Raw genomic sequence first — 22983 nt, forward strand, 5'->3', positions numbered from 1 at the left:
TGGTTTTATTAGAAAACACTTTATATATGCAATCATATTACAGCTTCTGAGTTAATACTATATATCAAAATCTTTAAGAATATTTGAACTTATTTCAGTTCTGCCACCTACCCACATCAATCGTACTCTTAAGAGTTTATGAAGGGAAAAGGAATGAGGGCTTGGAGGAGGAAGAATAAAGAACAAGCAGCAGCCATAGGTAATTTTGACACATTTCATTTAAAAAGCTTTAAGAAAAATATAAATCTTGAAAAGCCAGAAAGTCATTTTATTGAATTATCACTAATTATTTCATTATGATTGTTTTCTTTAAACTAGAAGAGACACTCATGAAGGACTAAGCCATGACTGTACTTAGGGCCAACTGAGAACTTGGGCCCTTGACAGTCAGGAGGGTCCTTCACAAATTCTCTGATTTACAAACCAGCTCTGTAGCACATGATTTTCTCATCCTATAAAATGAGGACAACGCTTTCCAAACCTCATAGGATTTGTTGTGAGGACTGAATGAAATTCAGTTTGCTTCACTCACTAAATACACTCTTTTTTTTTCTCTTTTTTAATAAACCAACCTCATAGCACAGGACTCAACTTGTGCCTCAGCAAAATTTCAAATGACTACAAGTCAAAGACTTTTGGGTATCTTAAAGCTATTCTCAAAAAAAAAAAAAAAAAAAAAAAATCAAGCATTTATTAAATACCTACTATGTATTTAGTTGGGCATACGAAGTTAGTCTTAATAAATACTTGGTTGATTTATGGTGATGCTGCCCCATCACTTAATATTTAATTATTTTCTTAGAGATTCATATTTCTCAGTATCTTAAAAAAATGTTTATAATCTGTTCTTTGTAGATAACTTTTGATACCATGCAGAAAGTTCTATTTTTTTTAACCACTCTTAATATATAATAGACCTGGAAATATAATCAAAGACCTCAAAAAACATTACACTTAGTTTCAAGGTTGAATGCTGTATGAACATTTGATTCTCCATGGGGGGGAACTACATCTAAATCAAAAATCTAAATAGAGCATATATTCTCTGCTCTTTTAGAGAAGCTAACTTTAAGTCTTAGTTTCGAAATTCCATTATAAGCTTCATTCAAAAGGAATGAAAACAGAAAAATGTAGTTGAAAAATCAAATTACAAGTAAGTCTCTAATACTGTAGTAAAGTCGACTACTAAGAGAGAGAAATCGTTATTAAAAGATGACAATTATTACTACTCTAACGAACAAAAGTTTCATCTTACGAGAGTTCTAATTTTCTCTTTGGGTCATGAAAAGTTTTCAAAAGTAGCATCTAATCTTTCCTTAACCAAATCACAATGTTTTCCCAATAATTTTTTTTTTGGGACGGAGTGTCGCTCTGTCGCCCAGGCTGGAGTGGAGTGGCATGATCTCGGCTCACTGCAACCTCTGCCTCCAGGATTCAAGCAATTCTCCTGCCTCAGCCTCCTGAGTAGCTGGGTCTACAGGTGCGTGCCACCACGCCCAGCTAATTTTTTGTATTTTTAATACAGAAGGGGTTTCACTGTGTTAGCCAGGATGGTCTCGATCTCCTGACCTCGTGATCTGCCTACCTTGGCCTCCCGAAGTGCTGGGATTACAGGTATGAGCCACCGTGCCCAGCCCCTTTGTTTATTTAAACAGAGTGAATATTTTAAATCACTCAACATGGTATTCCTATTTAGCCCTTTTCATTAGCAAAACAATAAATACATACAGCTGGGATATTTCTATGAATTCCCTCTTTATCCACTCTTGATTACTGTTATGCTAGCACATTAAAAATACCCCAATTAGGTAAATTATTATGATCAACTTTCTTTCCAAAATTACAACTTTTCTCTTGTCACTAACTTAACATCCATTTTATACCTACACAAGAGAATGAATACTGCCTCCTCATAAACAGATTAGAAAATTGGATCCAAAACAATCATACATTACTGAGCAGCATGTCTGTATTCTAGAAATCAGATTAAGCTTTTCATGAATTTCCTATAGAAAGAAAAACATTTTCAATTACACTTTTTCTTCTGGTGAAAATAAAATGTTTCAAAAAAGAGCACTGCTGGGAAACTAATTATTCATTTTTTAGCGGAAAGAGTCCCCCTCATCAATCATTAGACCTAAAATTATTAAATCCCTTCCAACCATATCAGAGGAAGAACAAACAGAATATTCAGGTAGAAACATTACTTAAAATCTCTATAAAGCATGACTGTCAATATTTTTAACAAATTCTTCATAATTTTTCCCACCTTATAATATTTAAATATTAAATTGTAGTTGTCCCAAAGGTCTAGATCTCTTTTTTAGAAGATCTTGGGAAAAGATTTATGGCTGAAAAACTATGCTTCTGAATAAGTTGTCCACAGCTAATTAAAGTACAATGACAGCATCACCATTCTGGCTACAAAACAACATAATTCTCAAATTTGTAACAATGAACAACATTAAGTTCTAAAACATGTTTTGTTTTTTTTTTTAACCCTAACTACTGTAGCTTGGATTGCAAAAATATTAAAAACGAACAGCTTTCAGTTCTCTGTTGACCAATAATCAACAGGCAATAGACACCTGTAGTGATATTTCTTAAGCTTTCTTTAAGACTGATGAGAGATGAGATTCATAGTGTAAATATTCTCTAAGAACACAAAAGCCTTAGAGCTTGAGATTTACTTAACTCCTTCCCTAAGATGGAAGGAAATTTAATCCATACAACATACTTCCTAAAACTGAATATGAAAAAATAAATGTGAAAAGTTAAATAGAAAAGATCTGATGAATTATGCTTCAAATCATTCCTTTTGCAAGCTTACTTTTAACCTGAAGCATTGACAAGGTGACACTTAAAATGAAGCCACAGAACACTTATCTCTATTTCATCGTCATCACCACACGCTATAAAGACAACCTTCTCACGGAAAAATAAAATCCAGATAGCATTAAAGCATCTGCCAGTTACAGTTGGAACCACACACTGAATAGCTGGCTGTCTGCTCACGGTTTTTTCACTTAAGTACCTCATAATGTGTGTGAGTGGGCCTATGTTACGCAAAATAGGTAAACACTACAAAATTCTAGATTCCACTGACCGAAGTGACAATTCACTTCTCCCTCACCTCCTCCCTAAGGAAGTCTGTGCCCCAAAAGGGAAGAAATGGAAGAGGAAGCACAGAGCAATTTTTAACACAGGCTTAATATCAAGTTATAGAGTAAGGTACTTCCAGAAAGAGTATTGATATTCCATTTCTTAAGAAGCAGCCTGAATTAACTATATATTCTATAAATGTCAGAAGTATAACTATAATATTGAAGCGCCTTTTCATATTAGTAAACCTATTTTTACAGATTTAGTATAGTACTCAATTCGTTAAGCGACACTACATTTAAAAAAACACAAAAATCAATACAATTCAGATGTAAAGAAGGTAGCCCCTTTAGCACTATTCAGTGAAACTGATTTTTGTGGTCTGGTTATAAAATACTATATTATCTCAGGCATAAAAACAGGTGAAAATTCAATCACATTTTCAATGGATCACACTTGTTTATTTCCAGCTTTATTCTTTACAACTTTAAAATAAATTAGATACATTTGACGCTTATGAATATGGAGAAACTACAGCAGTACCCAGAGGTAAGCTGGGATTGGACAAGCTTAATCAAATTGCTATGGAAAGCACCAACTTACTGACATGTGCTGTTCTCAGATTATCCCACTTGTAAATTCCATTCTAGAAAGTACTGCCTGCCACTCCAAATTTCCCCACATGCTGTCTCTGGAAAAGAACTGTGTTTTCTTATGGTGAATGGTTACACACAGAGCTTGTCTAATCCTCCAAATAGTCAAAGGCGAACCTGATTAATTACATTTAGGATTATTTAAAAGAATACTAAAATTAAGTCACAATAGTAAATGCTTTTCATACTTGTTCAATAATTTGCCCATGCAAATCACTGATAATCTCCACTCATTAAAGTTCAACTTGAGTCTAGATGCTTGACATTCTTTTATTAAAGTTCTTTAGCAGCCCTCAAGTGTTCAACCCTTTTGTAAAAAGTTACTAGTTATTACAGCAGAGCCCTAAAATTAGTATTGATACCCACTGTTCTGAGCCACCTAAGTAAATGGCTATCTAGACAATTTTAGCCTTAATTCAATTATGCTATACTGAATAATACATTGCTAATAAAACCTGACTGGAGACTCAGTAAGTGTCCTTGGTGACCTTAATTGGAATCATTCAAAGTCCCACCTATAAATACATTGATCTTTTTTTAAAAAAGTAGTATAAAAATACTTTTGGTGGCCCTAAGTTTATCTGCAAAGCCTTCTTACAATGTGTCCACAGGACAACAGTTCTGTTTCACAGTAGGGCTATCATTTTTAAGAGAACATCACTATAACAGTATGTAGTAACTTAATGCCTTGGCACAAAATGAACCACCCTCTATCACACAGCTACAAGTTTACTTCTGTTGCTTCCCAGCATTCTGTAGCTGTCACATCCCCTGAAGCAGTTCTGTAAATCTGTTTAATGTTTCGTTTGCTCCTTGTGCTGGCAGCAGGCCCACTTAGGTTACAGCGAAATAAATCTGCACAGATAGGCTGCTTATATCCATTGTTGATACCTGTTCAGTCCAGGAAACTGCAAAAATGCTCGGGGCATATTCTAGGGTTTGTTATTTGATGATCCTGCCTTGTCATGTGATTCTGGGCTGATGAGATTGCTCAAGAAGCCGGACATGACAAACTTTATACTCATACTAAATAGAATGTAGTTGCAGCTGACTCTCAATGCCTTATACTTGATTCCATAACAAAACCTGAGGTCCTGTCATTCTTTGAACCAACATACCAACTCTCTTAACTTTGGAAGCATATCTCCTGTTTAACCCTAGGGAAACCAAGATATCAATAGTTCTTATATCATCATTACTATCTTGATGATTAAAAACAGAGCACTGAGAGTATAAAAATTCCTTATGTCTTTAAAGATCTGTGTTTATATCAAATAATCTCTTGAGGAAATATATTTTTTTCTTAAAAAGTTCTAAGAAGACATTAAAGATAAAATCTCCATATTTTCTAAGTATCATAATGAGCTGGCCAGGTGCCGTGGCCCACGCCTGTAATCCCAGCACTTTGGAAGGCCAAGGCGGGTGGATCACCTGAGGTCAGGAGTTCGAGACCAGCCTGGCCAACATGGAGAAACCCTGTCTCTACTAAAAATACAAAATTAGCCAGGCATGGTGGCGCATGCCTGTAATCCCAGCTACTCAGGAGGCTAAAGCAGAATAGCTTGAACCTGGGAGGCGGAGGTTGTGGTGAGCCGAGATCGCGCCATGGCACTCCAGCCTGGGCAATAAGAGCAAAACTCTATCTCAAAAAAAAAAAAAAAAAAAAAAAAGAGTATTATAATGAGCTACTTTTATAATGGAATAAATAATCAAAGAAAAAAGGGTTAGAATTTCCTAACTTTTCTTTTCAAAATTACATTGTTTTAAAAGAGAACTTTCTTTTTACTTCTCATATACGCTTTATTTACAATGATGTTTAATTAATAACATCATGGGGACCAATTGATACAAAAACAAAACATAACCAAAACCTGAAGTAGTGTTCTTGGTTGGAATCAAAGTTACCAAACTTTGGCAAATGAACCTGAATCTCAATGACCTTTCCCCTACTCTTCCACATCCTGCTTGGCTTACAAAAGTTTTAAACTTCCTTATTTTCCTCTACAATGTCTGAACCTCTAGCAATTATCTCAGTTGAGCTCAAGAAAATGATAAACTTTGGTACTCTGAAACTTAAAAAAAAATAACTCCAGAAAAAAAACCGAACAAAACAAAGTGTACTTACCTCACAATTTCTAGGCCTTTTCAGAGGTTTCTTTTCTTACTAGGTTTGCTTCACCCGGAGATAAAATGACCTCTGAGAACGTCCTTCTTCTTTAATGATCTCTCAGTACTTCCAAGAAGGCAATCAAGGACTCATTCCTCACAGTCCCTTTACCTCTAGCCACACCCTCAGCAGGTGCATAAATTATTTCTTCCTTTAGTTCCACTCCACAGGTGACTCTTAGGTCACGTTCCTCCACCCCACAGTGCAAATTCACGCAGATGGCATTTGCTATTCTACAGTACATTTGTACTGAATATCGACACATGCCCAGTTTTTTACTTGTCAAATCCATCTAACTCCAATCCTTTTGCGAAAACGTACATTAGGCCTAAGATTTTTCAACAAGGTTTAAGAAGAAAAATAATCACGGTGTGACTGCATTATATAATTACATTTTAAAGCTGGAAAGAACCTTAAAGAATATACTGTGCAAGTTGTTCAATTTTCCTTCCAATTTCATTTTATAATAGATGAGAAAAATCTGTATTCAGAGAGGGTAAGTTATTTAATGACAGTCATAGGGCTAAGTAGTGCAGCTAGCTAACTGATCTTGGGACTCCTATGTTAGAGTCTGTTTCATTAATTTTGGAGGCAATACCACAAGCACTAAAGAACAGAGCAGTCAGCCAATAAGTAACTCCTACCTTGTACTGTGTATTATTACAGGAGATGGCCAACTGTTCAACTTTAGCTCCACTCTTTTCTATATGTTGTTATAACTGTATACCACAAAGAAAAAGCCGAAAATTAGATACAAATTTAATGACAGGCATACCATGAAGATTTGTTTCTTTTTGCTCACCAGATAGAGCACTGCCTCCCTAAATTGGCTGTTCATATTCTGGCTTTGTGGGCTTTGTTTACCTGGCAGTCTCCTTAAACAAACAAAAGAAAACTAGGTATCAAAAGTATTGCCATAGGTAACCCACATAATGAGAAAAATTATTTGCAAATCATGTATCTGATAAGGTACTTATATCTAGAATATCTAAAGAGGTCTCATAACTCAATAAAATATAAATGAAATTAAAAATTGGTAAAGGATCCACTTATTTCTCCAAAGAAGATATACAAATAGCCAATATGTACATAAAAAGATGCTCATTAGCCATTAGGGAAATACAAATCAAACCCACAATGACCACTTCAAACCCATGGCTATTATCAAAAGGTCAGATAATGACAAATATTGGTAAGGATGTGGAAAAGCTGGAGTCCTCAATCATGGCTAGTGGGAAAGTAAAATGGTGTAGTTACTTTGGAAAGTCTGGCAGTTCCTCTAGATTAAACATTAAGTTATCATGTGACTCAGGAATTCAATTCCTAGGTATATACCCAGGAGAAATGAAGACCTATGGCCACACACAGACTGTGCATTAATGTTCATAGCAGCATTATTCATAATAGCCCCAAAGTAGAAACAACCCAAATGTCCATCAATGGTTGGATAAACAAAATGTAGTATATCCATACAATGGAATATTATTTTGCAATAAAAGGGAATGAACTACTGATATATACTACAACATGGATGAATCTGGAAAACATTCTGCTAAGTCAAAGAAGTCAGTCACAAAGGATCACATATTGTATAATTCCATTTATATGAAATGTGCAGAACAGGCAAATCCAGAGACAGAAAGAAAGTAGATTAGTGGTTGCCTGGGAGGGGAAAGGAAGGGGACAGAATAGGAAATTGGGGTATGATAGCTAAAGATTATGAGATTTGTTTTTCGGATGATGAAAAATGTTCTAAAATTAATTGTGCTGCACAACTCTAAGACTATACTAAAAACCACTAAAGTGTACCCTTTAAGTGTTTACATAAATGGTATGAAAATTATACCTCAATAAAGTGGTTACAAGAAATAAGCAAATAAAGCTCTAGCACATTAAAAACAAAACCCTGCTATAGACTCAAGGTTCACTGGATGCTAGCACATACCTCTGAAATTCAAATATATTCCTGATCTTATGCAACTTTATAACCTACACAAATTTTAAAAATTCTAAATACTGTTAACTCCTACTTCTTGGCCAGAGAAACTGAGGGAAACTAATCATTTGAACATTCTACAAGATAAGTTTTCACAAGCAAAACTGAAAACTTTCCCAAATGAACTGCTTTTTGTACCAGAAATTATGAAACTGACACTTAGGTTTGGAATTTTAAATCTCATAATTTGTTCCAGATTAGCTTTAATCATAAACATGTGCTTTTTTGTTTATGTTTTTGCTGATAATCTCGCATCATGTTCAATGAGTGTTCTCTCTGACATCAACCACCAACTCTCCAATTCTGACACCGACTGGGCATCCAACAAATCAACTCAATTCTGACATTATTATCTACCTGGAGTTAGCGTCAGATCTCACAAGTTAAAGGGCGCATGCCACAAGACTCCCCTAAGTTCAGATGGCAATCAAAAGTCCCAAAAACCTGACTTCTAACCAACTAGCTATAAATTGAGGGTTCCCACAACCCCCTCCTCAGGTTCCATAATTTACTGGTACAGCTCACAGAAGAACAAGAAAACACTTCTTTTATGTTTACTGGTTTATTACAAAGAATGCAACCCAGGAACAGCCAAATGGAAGAGATGCACAGGGCAAGGGCAAGGTATGTGGGGGGGAGGGTGGGTAGGGTAGGGAAGTGAAGCTTCCATGCCCTCTCCAGGAATGCCACCCTCCCAGCAACTTGATGTGTTCACCAATCGAAAAACTCAATCTCCAGGCCTCTGTCCCTTTCCCAGAGGTCACTGGGTGAGGACAAAAGTCCCAACCCTCTTAATTTCTTGGTCCTTCTGGTGACCAGCCCCATCCTGAGGCCATCTCAGGGCCCCATCCTAAGTTACCTTTCTATTATGATCAGAAAGGGGGTTGTTATAAATAATAAAAGACATCCTATCACTCAAAAAATTCTAAGCGTTATAGGAACTCTGTGCCAGGAACACCACGTGGTAGAAAGACCAAACAGAGTTTTGTATCATACCACAGCAACAGCATCAAAGAAAGCTGAATATTCAAACGCATTGCTCAATATAATCCCATGACCAATATAGTTTCACTTGATTCCTCTGAGGACAAAGACATTACCAAACCAACAGATCTGGTATTTAATCCAATGACTGGCATTTAATGTAAATACCTAATGTTTTAATTAATTACCTAGCCTGTCCCTCTAGCTAGCTAACAGTCCTATTTGGTTAAATAGCTAAAAGTCAACATTTTCTAATAACTAATATGTCTAGGTTACCAGACGATGATATCCCTCCACCACAGAAGTACCTAGGTTAGTACAGGTTGAACAACCCTAATCTGAAACTGCAAAATGCTCCAAAATCTGAAATTTTTGAGCAACACATGACATCATAAGTGGAAAATTCCACATGTAAGTACTTAACACAAACTTTCACGTACAAAATTAATAAAAATTTGTATAAAACTGTCTTCAAGCTATTTATATAAGGTATATATGAAACATAAATGAATTTTATGGGTCTCATCCCCAAGATATCTCATAATATATATGCAAATATTCCAAAATCCAAAACACTTCTGGTCCCAAGGATCTGGTTAAGGGATATTAAACCTATACTCTCCATAAAATGCTCATTAATGATTTCTTCTATTAATAACCATTGTGAGCTTTCTTTGCAGTTTAATTAGCTTTGATGTTGGAGCAGTTTTTAAACCAAGGGCTGTGGTCTCCCTATTTTTTTTTTTTTTTTTTGAGATGGAGTCTCGCTCTGTTGCCAGGCTGGAGTGCAGTTGCGCAATCTCGGATCCCTGCAACCCCCATCTCCCAGGTTCAAGTGATTCTCCTGCCTCAGCCTCCCAAGTAGCTGGGACTACAGGCATGCGCCACCACGTCCAGCTAATTTTTTATGTTTAGTAGAGACGGGGTTTCACCATGTTGGCCAGGATGGTCACGATCTCTTGACCTCGTGATCTGCCTGTCTTGGCCTCCCAAAGTGCTGGAATTACAGGTGTGAGCCACTGCGCCCGGCGGGTCTCCCTACTTTTAATTTAGTGCATCTAGAGTCACCAACAATACAATTACTAAGCCAACAAATATTACTGAGCATTCAGTATAAGGTCAGAAGTTATGGGAGTATTCAAACTAATGCAAAAGGTATGGCTCCCTATACCAAACATTTGTTTACTTATGTTTACTAAAAAAGGGTGTAAATCAAATCAGTATAGAACAGATACCATATTAACGCAAAAGACCATAAATACTGTAAGACTTCAAAGAAAAGTGTTACTACTTAGGAGGAAGAAGAACAAGAGGAAGCTTCATAAAACGAGAGGTATTTGATTTGGACCTTGAGAGACAGACCAGACTTTGATAAGTGGAAAGAAAACCAGTTTAGGTGGAAGAAACAATCGCATGAAGATAAAAAAGACAAGGGGGAAAAAGTATATTGTGTTCTCAGGAAAGAGTAAGTCAGGTTCAATGGAGTTTGCTTAGGAAACAAACGAAAAGTAAGTCTGTAGAAATCATGAACCATGGCTTTGTAAGCTCAGTGACTGTCAGGAAGTGCTGAATCAATGTTTAATAGCTGAGTGAGACGCATCTGGAAAGGTAAAGAAGTGCCTGTAATAGTGGGCCTTAAGAATCAGGATAGAGACTGAACTTTATCCTAGAGTTAATGAAAACCCTTTAAACTTAGGTTTCAGAAAGGGGAAGAAAACACCCATGTATATAGTAGGTACTAGGAACTGTCACATGTTAATCTTTACAATTGTCCTATGACAAATGAGGAAATTAGACTAAATAATTTGTTCAAGGTCATTTAGAAACTAAGTGGCTAGAGCTGAGATCTACATTTAAGCATGTGTTCTTTCTACCATTCCATACTGCATGAATAAATAAATCAACCAACCAACCAGTGGCAGAAGTCTGGAAACAATGTTTAGGACAAATATAATGTACTATGACAAATTTAAATTTTTACTCTGTTTATTATTACATTATAGTAACTTACTTTTTTTTGACAAATTTGAGTGGAATATTGAAATAGTGTGACCCAAAACATAGGCTGTGTAACCCACATAAAATTCACTTTTGCAACTCTTGGGAAGTCATCTCAAATAGAGTTACCTTTCAGAACAGATTAACTGATAGATGAGAGGTCAATCTAAAGGTGGAGAGAGAAAGATGTGCCATATATATTAAGACAAGACAGATGAGGAAAGCTATAAATTGGAAGCCACAAAAGACACCCACAGCCTGGTTGTCTTTCTAGTTACTGATTCTCATTTGTCTTTGTAATTTTTTATTGTTTATTTGTGAAAATCTATGTTGATGAATACAGGAGGCTCATGTGGCCTCCCTCAGTATTTGCATATATTATGGTTTAATTTCTCCCAGGAGAAAGGCTCTTTCCCTAAGGAAGGCAGGAGATCCTTGGAATCACCACGCAGAGATGAGTTTGCACCTGTCCTTTTTCTCTGGGTAAATGGACCAAGAACAGATCAGTAATGTGGCTCTCTCCTCAAGTAAAATGGGTTGCATGAAAATGTCTAGAATGCAATTATGTTAAAGAAGAAGCTGTATATAAAGCTGGAGGATGCTTATTAAACTATGTAAAACAAGCCCGGACAAAATTAATCAGAAGGAATCTCTATAGATGTTAGATATGGTCTTCCTATTTTTAGATATTGAGAACAAGGACAAATTAGATCAAGTATGAGTTTACTTAGAGATGGGGGGGAGAAGGGGAAGGTGGATTGGAACAAACCCAAAAAAATTATTCAATTATGATTTTTAATATCTGTGTAACAAAATATAAAATCTTACTTGAAAAAATTCAGTTTGGTGTAAACAAAAAGTATGACAATTATTAACTCCTCTTTACATCTGCAAAGAAAAATCTTTTTTTTTTTTTTTTTGAGATGGAGTCTTGCTCTGTCCCCCAGGCTGGAGTGCAGTGGCGCGATCTCGGCTCACTGCAAGCTCCCCCTCCTGGGTTTACGCCATTCTCCTGCTTCAGCCTCCCCAGTAGCTGGGACTACAGGCGCCCGCCACCTCGCCTGGCTAGTTTTTTTTCTGTATTTTTTAGTAGAGACGGGGTTTCACCGTGTTAGCCAGGATGGTCTCGATCTCCTGACCTCGTGATCCGCCCGTCTCGGCTTCCCAAAGTGCTGGGATTACAGGCTTGAGCTACCGCGCCCGGCGAAAAATCTCTTTATACTCTTAGAAAGATAGACTACCAAGACCAGAAAAAACATTCCCTTAACACATATTAATTTGCAAAAGTCCAGGTTGTTATATAACACTTTTGCTGATATTTATTAAACAACAATAAAATAAACGAGATTGAAGGCACAAGACCTATTAAATTCCAAGCCATTAAAAGTTTATTTGAGGCCGAGCAAGGTGGCTCACACCTGTAATCCCAGCACTTTGGGAGGCCTAGGCAGGAGGATTGCTTGAGCACAGGAGTTTGAAGCCAGCCTGGCCAACAGAGTGAGTCCTTGTCTCTACAAAAAATTTAAAATTTCGCCAGGCGCGGTGGCTCATGCCTGTAATCCCAGCACTTTGGGAGGCCGAGGCAGGCGGATCACGAGGTCAGGAGATCGAGACCATCCTGGCAAACACGGTGAAACCCCGTCTCTACTAAAAAATACAAAAAATTAGCCGGGTGCGGTGGCGGGCGCCTGTAGTCCCAGGTGCTCAGGAGGCTGAGGCAGGAGAATGGCATGAACCCGGGAGGCGGAGCTTGCAGTAAGCCAAGATCACGCCACTGCACTCCAGTCTGGACCACAGAGCCAGACTCCATCTCAAAAAAAAAAAAAAAATTTAAAATTTCAGACAGGCATGATTCTGTATGAAACATGTTGGGCTACCATGCTTTAGTAGATCATAACATCACAGTTACATGTTGAGTGAGGTTTTCTTATTTTTTAAGTTTATTTTATTTTTCCTCACACTATCAGGGAGAAGAGTAAGAAGAGTAAAGTTTTTAACATTGATGAATATGGCTTGAATTTGAAGTGGGTATCTTCTGGGAACTTTTGTTATGTTAAAAATATATTCATTTAATGCTGTTTTACCTTTTCCCCGGCCCTCTATTACCAACAAAGACCTTGACTGTGATAACTGCAATTTTGCTAACTATAGTTCTTTTCTTTGTTGTCAAAGGATTACTGTACTTGAAATTGGAACTAACTTGGAAAATCTAGGTGGTTGTCTCAACTGACCCCTGAGAGTTGAAATTTAGCTCCCCTTTAACCACACTGTTAGGACTGACCACTAGACAGGACTATCTTTTCCTTTTTTCAAATCAGCTGTCCACCTTAGTTATCTACTCCTTTTCCAATCAGCCATCTCAGATGAAAACAGACTCCCTCCCATTCATAATTTAGTCTAAGTCCTTCTTTCTGAAAAGAAGGAATTCTCCTAAATCAAGTTCCCTTTCAGGCAATTTCAGCTCAGGCCAACATTTAGTAGATTAAAAAATATATCAACTAGTTTTCTTCACACCCAAAACTGAGAACCTATTTGTATCAAAACTGAGATTCAAAGGTGTGTACAAGGGGAAGGAGGAGTGGTACAGTTTTAAAGCCTGGAAAAATAATTCTGCTTTACACCCTGATATTTCTAAAATTCAGGTTAGTTCAGTAAACATTTATGGAGTGCCTATTATGGTTCAGATTCTGTGCTAAGAGACTAATAAGAAATGTTCCTATCTCAAAAGGAGCTAATGGAGTTAGAAATAACACTTTTACCTTCTAGAATTTTCCAATATTTTCTATTTTTAATCATGTAATAATAATAGTATTAAAAGTGAATAACATTACACATGATATAATTCTCTGCTTTTGAACTAAGTGATTAGAATTGCAAATGTACTTCTTAAATATACTATATACATTCTAATTGCCAGAAATATTTATTTCTCCCCACATCCCACCCCAAAGTAGATTCTTTTCTTTCTTACAGTACCTTGAAAATCCCTAAAATTTTACATTTCTGACCAGAGTTACAGACTGAGTCAGACTAATGTGACATCCACTAGGTTTTTAAAAAATTCTTATTTTGCTTCTACTGTTATCTTTGTCCTAATTATGCCACCTGCCTTTACTGGAGTTTACTGTGGAGTATATGACACTAAGTTTAAATTTCTACACATATCTATGAATTTCATGCAGCTTTAAATTCTCAGCAAGGATCTCCTCTATTAATATTTTCACATAGTAACATTTGTCAAAACTCTTGGGTTTTACGTAAGTTAACATGATTATTTTTTCACAACAGAAATTCAAATAAGATCCTAATCAACATATTGCTTCTTCTTTAAATACCTTGACATAGACATAAAATTGTTGACATTTGGACCTATTAAGTTTGGTGGGTTTTTTTGTTGCTGTTTTGTTTTACCTTTCACCATGGAAAATTTGGTCTATCACCATCACAATGTTTACTGAGCCAACTATCTACAAGGACAAATAGCAAAGCTTCTTATTCATTCCAGCTAAATCAATTAGGCTATTCATACACTTATTGAACATTTGCCAAAGTGCCACCCTTTTTTAGTATCAATAAAAAGCAATCTTGTAATAAAGATTTATTTTGTTTTGAAAAAAAGCCAGGGTTCTCAAATTCACTGTATTACTGTGCAACTCTTGCTTCCCTTGCCTTCAACATTGTGTGGGCGGAGGAAAGAAACCAAGATATTCAGAACAAAATGTGAAGTCAAGAGAAATTTTTAGACAGCAATAAGTTGTGAAAATAACTTAAACTTATTGTCAGAACAATCTTTTGTACAGAAACATAAATGGAGGCATTTTAATATACCCCTGGCATTCAATGAAAAAATATGAGGCTCAGAATACCATAAACCCAGATATTCTATTTGTTTAAACTAATTGGGCTCTTTTATATATAACTCAAACTGTAATTACAACCATATTCAAACAAGTTTTGTCTAATTCCTCTTAATACCTTTTCAAAAAGAGGACTTTATTTAAAGACAAATTCTTAATAATTCATGAAATATATTATTCCTTTTCTGTGATTATGAAATGTTCTTCAGTACATATTTAGACTATTAAGTTTTCTAAGACCATTCATTTAAAGTTACACTGTATCTTCAAAAGCCCACTTTAAACAAACCATCCTATTATTTATAAAACACACTAAGACTTATGTAAACACCAAACAAATACATACACTGCTGATTCTAGAATATGTATAATAGAATATAGTCTACAATTGCTTGTACTGCTGATCCACATAAAGTCACAGGAATTTCTTAAATGATAGAAGATTAAAGTAACACTTTTTAAGGCAATGCATGTACTATTAAGTTTTCATGCAAATCACTGATTACCTCTCCAGAGACACAACATAATTTTTGTTAGAAATGATTCTCAACTCTAGTATATACTACAAAAAATTATTGTGGTGGCTGCAGTAGAAAGCTTCTCACTTGATGTGTCCCAATAAGCTACGTGACTTTTGATTTTGAAATTTCTAATCATGTGTCTTTTGAATTCACCATAATTCCAGATTCTTCCCAACTTCCCCCTCCGCAATTTAAAGTGACATGGTTATTGCTCTCTCTATCACATATATCAAAAAAACAATTTCTTTTGAGATAGGGTCTGGCTATATTGCCCGGGTGAGTCTGAAACTCCTGGGTTACTCCCATTTTTGCCACTCGAGTAGCTGGGACTACAGGCACATGCCACTATGCTACGCTCATAATCAGACATTTTTGACAAAAATGAAACTAAATATGTAATAAATACTCAGTAAACAAATGTTGTTAACGTTATCACTATTCACTTGTAAAAACTTCTAATAATATTTCAAGGCCCATTTGATGTTCTTTTCCCAGTCTGAAAGTTTTTCCTTATACCCTAAACTGGGTATAACCTTATTTGAGCTCCCATAGTTTATCTGCAATTCCTTTATGGGCCTTACCCAGTTTTCTATTATAGTTACATATGACCTTGTGCTATCTTCTATTAAAGCTGAACACTCCTCCAAGGGAGAAACTGTCTTGCTCATTTTGCAGCACTTAATATTGAAGAAATAAAGGAAAAGACATTAAAAATAGTTTGCTAAATTAGATCTTACGAAGTCTTCATTTTAATTTGGTGCATAAAAAGGCATAAATATTTCTATAAAATTTATTCAAGAAATTTAGAAGAAAAAAATAAAATTTCCTAGAGACTACAGAATGTTACAGCCTTTGGGGAATAGATGTGCTTATTCCTATACACAGTAATATAACAGAGGAAATAGAAGAAGCTATATAAATGATATTAGAGGCCATAATATATTATTTTTTATTTCATTTAATACTTTGGGTATTAAAAAGAAAGAGTAAAACACAATGGGCAACTTATATTCCTTTTTGGTAAGAACTGGGTTTTCATTTTCAGACTAAAATCAGTTCTAGAAATCAACATGTAAAGACCCTGTTAGTGTCCTTCACAACCCTTTACTCCTCTCTCTCCTTGAGGCCCTGAGTATCTAGGAGAGAATCTTCGTTTTCATGGTTCTTTATGAATTTCTTGGCCCAAAAGCACGGTCTGCTTAAGACATTATCAAACTAGCTATCAACAAATTTCATTACTAAAGCTAACAGGAAAATCAATAATAAGATGTTATATTAAACTTGTTAAAGTAGTGCCAAATTTTAAAATTCTGATACATTCTTAAAGCTCTCAGGCTCAAAAAGTTCTAGTAATTCATATATATATATATATATATATATAGCTTTAAAACAGCAACGTAGAAGGAAATTCATATAAATCCCAAATTAGTACTAAATACTAAGTAAGAAGAAAAAAAAAAAGAGAGAGAAAAACATGAACGTGTCTTTCCTAGTTAAGTGCTACCCCTTAAAATAGAAAAGGCACTATCAAGCATTATGGGCATCTGTTTCCTGCTGCCCAACAAATATTCCTCCTTTCTCTCATATAATGGTATCTTCATTTCCTTTTTGGAGGAAACCCCTCTTTTATTCTCAGTTTATATATATCTGGAGTTGACTATACCCTCAAACTTGATGGTTGGACATATGGCTCAGTCTCAAAAATCAGAGCTTCACAGTCTCCTGGCCACAAGGGAGTGGGCCAGTCAGAGCCAATGAAATGCACTGAGACTTTTGCTGGGACTTTTAAGAAAGATGGTCACTCTTTCTAGCTACACGACACTGGGTGGATTTAGGTGCTAAGGGAACTGAAGCTATCTTAACGCTCATGTACAGATGGATCAGAAAGCCAACACCAAGAAAGCAGCACTAAGAAATGTACAGAAATTAAGTCTTGATGACATCATGAGAGCCTTGGATGGACCCATTCTTTAAGCCACACCTATCCTGAACCAATGTACACAAATCAATACATTTCCCTTTTCCCTTTCAAGTCTGTTTGAGTTGTTTCTGTCACAATAGAGTGTCTTAACTGACACAACAACTATTTCAAGTATGTTTGTTTCCCCAAAAGTAAATACACTGGGTCACAGAATCCAGTTTCAAAACCAAGGTAAAAACAGACTTTTCTTCATAGATGATTCTGGTTTTTCAAATCTGCCCTCTTCTCAAAGACTATTAGATATTTGTATCTTTTGTCTTTATACTGTCTTAATACAAAGGAAATTCTTTTGCCACAAACGAATAAAACATTAACAATGGAAAAAAGAAATCAGTAAGTAATGGGGAATGAGATGGGGGAGAGAACAAATCATCTATAGAAACTTTAAATAGTAATCAGATGTGCTTTTTATTTTTACTAAAGGCCTAAATGAGTGTCACAGTCTAAAGCTTGTAAAATTAAGCAGATTCAACTATATACAGCATCTAATACAAAGACATCAAAATACTAAAATCAAAGTTTCTATTCAAAAAGCAGCTGATAAAAATTAAAATTCACAGAAAAACTAAAAACAGACAAATCACTACACAATTTCAAAAGAGGTACCAGTTAATCATATTCATAAAAATTCTTGATTTTAAGCACACTATGTAGTTACAACATGATAATGAGCGCCAGTCATTCTGAAAATGTTTAGCAAAAGAAGATTTAACAGACTAAGTAAATCACGACAACTAAAGTCACTATATAGTAATGTAAAATTAGTACTTCCACTTTCTAGGGATTTTGGTGACTGTTAACAAGAAATGGAGAAAAGCAAACATGAAATAAGATAGAATTAAATATATATTCTTATATTTCTCAGATCGTATTAAAGTGAGCTTTTACCTGCATATTTTAGAAATTCTACATTTTAAGTACCACACGTGACTGCTAGAATGAATTTTATTACTCCTATGATCACAATGAGACCATTAATATGGAGGCTGTAAGCAAGAGGATAAGATAAATTATCATGGCCGGGCGCGGTGGCTCAAGCCTGTAATCCCAGCACTTTGGGAGGCCGAGACGGGCGGATCACGAGGTCAGGAGATCGAGACCATCCTGGCTAACACGGTGAAACCCCGTCTCTACTAAAAATACAAAAAACTAGCCGGGCGAGGTGGCGGGCGCCTGTAGTCCCAGCTACTCGGGAGGCTGAGGCAGGAGAATGGCACAAACCCGGGAGGCGGAGCTTGCAGTGAGCTGAGATCCGGCCACTGCACTCCAGCCCGGGCTACAGAGCAAAGACTCCGTCTCAAAAAAAAAAAAAAAAAAAAAAGATAAATTATCATTACTTGAGATGAAGTAAAATAGAATGGTTAAGGGAGTTCTGGAGTCAGACTGCCTATGTCCAACTCCTGGCACTATCTTTTAATAGCTGTGAAACTTGGACCAATTTCACTGAGTCTCAGTTTCCTAACCTGTAAGACTAAGATAATAAATAACAGTAACTAACACATATGCAGTGCTTATTATAATAAATGACAGGCATTTCTCAAAGAGCTTTTTAAAAATTATTTAATTCCTAAAAATGTTCTTAGGAGATAAGTTATATTATCATCTATTTCATATAGGAGGAAACTGAGGCTCAGACCAGTTCAGTAAATTGACCGTGGTCAAACAACTAGTAAGGGCTGACATCTGGGATTGAAACCTCAGAAATTTTGGTTAATACTTGCAATCATTATACCCTATTACCTTTTAATATAATATTACCTACCTCAAAGGATTGTTATGGGACATTAAACAAATGTCTAGTACACTGTAGTAGGTCAACAAAGGTTTCCTGTTAGAGTTTTTCTGACAGTAAATTCCTACTGAATTACCTGACTATTTCTATTATCAATTATTTAGAAATGATTACTTCAGTACAGAAACTATTTTCTGCTAAAGAGAATTTTTTTGGGAAAGGGGCAATGATGGAAATTAATTTCTATTAAGGGTAATAAATCACTTTGAAGACTTGTATAGTGTGGTATTCTTGAGGCTCCCATAGGTTTGATCCGGGGCATGGAAATGGGAGGTACTTTTGAGGCATCCATGGGGAGAGTTAGAAACAAATATAGAGTTATCCCTTGTTATCTGCAGACTTTTCTCCAATACCCAAATCTGCAGATTTCCAAGACTTTTCTTCAATACCCAAATCTGCAGATGCTCAAATCCCTTATATAAAATGGCATAGTATTTGCATACATCCTCTGGTATACTTTAAATTATCTCTGGATTACTTATAACAGCAGTCCCAATCTTTATGGCACCAGGGACCAGTTTCATGGAAGACAATTTTTCCACCGATGGGGGTTAGGAGTGAGTGGTTGTGGGGGAATGGTTTCAGGATGAAACTGTTCCACCTTAGATCATCAGGCATTAGTTAGATTCTCATAAGGAGCGCCCAACCTAGATCCCTCGCACTTCCCAACAGGGTTCACGCTCCTGTGAGATCTAATGCCCTGCTGATCTAACAGGAGGTGGAGCTCAGGCAGTAATGCTTGCTCATCCACCACTCAACTCCTCTGTGCGGCCTGGTTCCTAATACGCCACAGACAGGTACAGGTCAATGCCCTGGGGATGGGGACCCCTGACTTATAATACCTAATAAAATGTAAGTGCTATGAAAATAGTTGTTATACTGTACTTTTTATTTGTATTATTTTATTGTTATATTGGTATTTTTTATTGTATTTGTTTTCCAAATATTTTTGACCCATGGTTGGTTCAATCCTCAGATGCAGATCCCATGGATATGGAAGGCCAAAGGCAGAAACGACAGGATCCTAACCGGCATGTAGTGATTGAAACAGTAATCTCTCTCCTTTTCGCTTTTTTTTTTTACATTGAGACGGAGTCTCACTCCATTACCCAGACTGGAGTGCAGTGGTACCATCTCGGCTCACTGCAACCTCCACCTCCTGGGTTCAAGTAATTCTCTTGCCTCAGCCTCCCGAGTAGCTGGGATTACAGGCAGACACCATCACGCTCAACTAATGTTTGTATTTTTAGTAGAGACGGGGTTTCACCCATGTTGGCCAGGCTGGTCTCAAACTTCTGACCTCAAATAATCCACCCACCTCGGCCTCCCAAAGTGCTGGGATTACAGGCGTGAGCCACTGTGCCCAGGCAGAAACAGTAATCTCTACCAGTATTGAAGGAGGCAGAACAGATATGGAAAGAAAACAGAGGTCTTTTTCACTATGGCAAGTTTGAAGAATTTTAGTTAATATGTCTAATAAGCAGTTGAAAATTTAAGTTGGCACACAGAGAAAGGTCCTGAATTGGCGACAGATCTTTCCCACTCTTTTTTGTCTTTCTACTAGAACAAGTCAGGATGCCAGTAGGAATAAAAAAAAAATAGCTTCCAATTCTTGAGTACCTACTTTATGTTTGACATTGTGCTGATAACTTTATATATTACCTCTATTCCTTTCAACAACCTTACCAGGAAGACACAGGTTGAACATCCCTAATCTAAAAATCTGAAATCCAAAATGCTACAACACCTGAAACTTTTTAAGTGCTAACACGATTCTCAAAGGAAATGCTCTTCCAAGTATAATGCAAATATTCCACAATCTGAAAAAATCTGAAATCCAAAACACTTTTTTGCCCCAAGCATTTTGGATAAGGAATTTAGTAAGTCCTGGTGAGGCTTGTACTCAGAACTTTGAGATTAAGTAAACTGAGTCAACTGTCCAAAGCAACAGAGCTACCAATTAGTGGGGGAGGCATCTGAATAAAGTTTTCTTCTTATTAAAGCCTCTTTCTATTATACTACCTTAGCTTTAACTTGAATGACCCCTACGTCAAGTTCATTCTAGAAAGGGAAAAACAACAAAACTAATGGAGCTCTCAGACTGAGAAAATAAGGAATGAGTCTAGTAATATGTGGCTTCAAAAAGTACAAGTTTAATAGTGATACAAAAGAGCAGGAGAAAAAGAAGTGGACTTATAATTTAAAGACCCTTTAAACCCGAAGGAGCCTTGGAAATGGCCTAGTACTTTTATAAGTGTGGTCCATGGCCTATAGCAGTAGCACACCCAGAAGCCTGCTAAAAATGAAGAATCTCAAGCCCCAGTCATACTTACTGAATTAGCATATGCATTATAATATGATCCTTAGGTAATTTATACAATACATTAATGAAAAACACTGGCCTGATACCATTACAATAGATGAAGACACTAACCAGGTTAAAAAAACAGTTTGCAAAGCTAGAACTCAGGCCTCTTTATTTCTCAGTCTAGGATTCCTATGTCTTCATTATGTGCCCTCCAGACAAATACATCACTTCAAATTTCACTAACCTGAGGTCTGTGCCACAAACATTTAGAACTTAAAATGAGTTTCCATCAAATTAGCACTAAAAATTTTTATTTGTTACCATTTCATTTGGAATTTTAAGTACCCTCATGAGTTTTTTCCAATCATTTGTTTTTAACATCACTAAATGAAACATAAACATGCTATCCCTGACTACAAAGAATTCTTAAGCTCAAACAGTAAGTTTCACTTCACTGAACACTCAATGTGAAAAGAGAGTATAGAAGACAGAGACTTTCCATAGGCAAATTATTTAAAGTCATAGAATCCTGGAGCTGGAAGAGACCCGATACAACTGAGATGATAAAGAGATTTCATCAGAATGGCAATTATATATATAGTTCCTGACAGTGCTGTATCAAAAAGTTATCTGAAGCTGGTTTGGGATACAGATACAGATACAGCTAGCAGCTGTATCTGCCATGGGTTGGTTCCAAAGAGGGTGTGAGTTCTGGAGTTACTGACCTTGTAAAGATAAGGAAACTCAGGCTCAAAGAGGTTAAATGAAATATATAAAGTCACATATTGAGAAGATGAACCAGAACTCCAGGTCCCCTAACTTCTGATACAGCGGTTTTTATCCTGTATCATATTGCCTGTCCTATTTATTCAATAAAGAATATAAAATCCTTTTCATGTAATAGATAATAAAAACCAAACCAATTAGAAATGAACAGGGAATAAACACCTCAGACGGTTTTATAGGCATTATAGGATTTACAATCCTATAATAAGGACATACATGGAAGTACATTAAAAGATTTAAAATGAAGCCCACAACCTATAGATTGTATCATTGTGATCAATGAATGATCTCTGACTCAGACTGCTGACATTCTCCCTTCATGGAGAGTTTTTCCATATGACAATTCTTCTTTAGAGTTTATCCATGATGACTCAGGGTACCTAGATGGTACGAAGGAGCCTTCAATTTAAGGAGTAGGAGGAAAATGAGGGGGCCTACTGAATCATTAGCAGCCTACTCAGTTCTGAAACTCAGCAAATCCTTTTGGAAGCCATTTTAAAGTCAGCTTTAGGAGACAAATTCTGGCTAAAGCCTTAAAAGACTAGTCCTTAAGAGCTGAACTATATGCAAATAAATAACGTTATTTCTAAAAGAGACACAACCAAAAGGCTTTAGCAAAATCTGATCTTCTTTTTGTTGAATAAATGTCAGTGATGAATTTTTTTAAATGTCTGCTCTCAATGAAGTTACAGATCTGCTCAATGTTAAACAGTTTAAGAGCCCCTGCTCAAAATTCATCCTAGTTCCTTTGACGAACAGACAGGGCTAGTTCAGAGACTGAATCATCCTATTTTAAATGAAAATAACAGTAAAGCAGTAAGTATATTTAAAAAGCTTT

At 36.2% G+C, this 22983-nt stretch overlaps 1 protein-coding gene across 4 annotated transcripts in view; it reads right to left on the reverse strand.

Moving 5' to 3' along the window:
- The window catches only part of PELI1 (pellino E3 ubiquitin protein ligase 1), a 65769-nt gene that overhangs the window by 32203 nt on the left and 10583 nt on the right, over positions 1 to 22983 (reverse strand). The window contains exon 2 of one of the 4 annotated variants that reach the window (XM_021924887.2): positions 6567 to 6641. The exons of the other annotated variants lie outside the window; for them this stretch is intronic. The gene's annotated coding sequence lies outside the window, so the exon portion shown is untranslated. The remainder of the gene's footprint in view (positions 1 to 6566; positions 6642 to 22983) is intronic. 4 annotated transcript variants of the gene reach the window in all.

Source organism: Papio anubis, chromosome 14, assembly GCF_008728515.1.
Source record: "Papio anubis isolate 15944 chromosome 14, Panubis1.0, whole genome shotgun sequence".
NCBI lineage: Eukaryota > Metazoa > Chordata > Mammalia > Primates > Cercopithecidae > Papio > Papio anubis.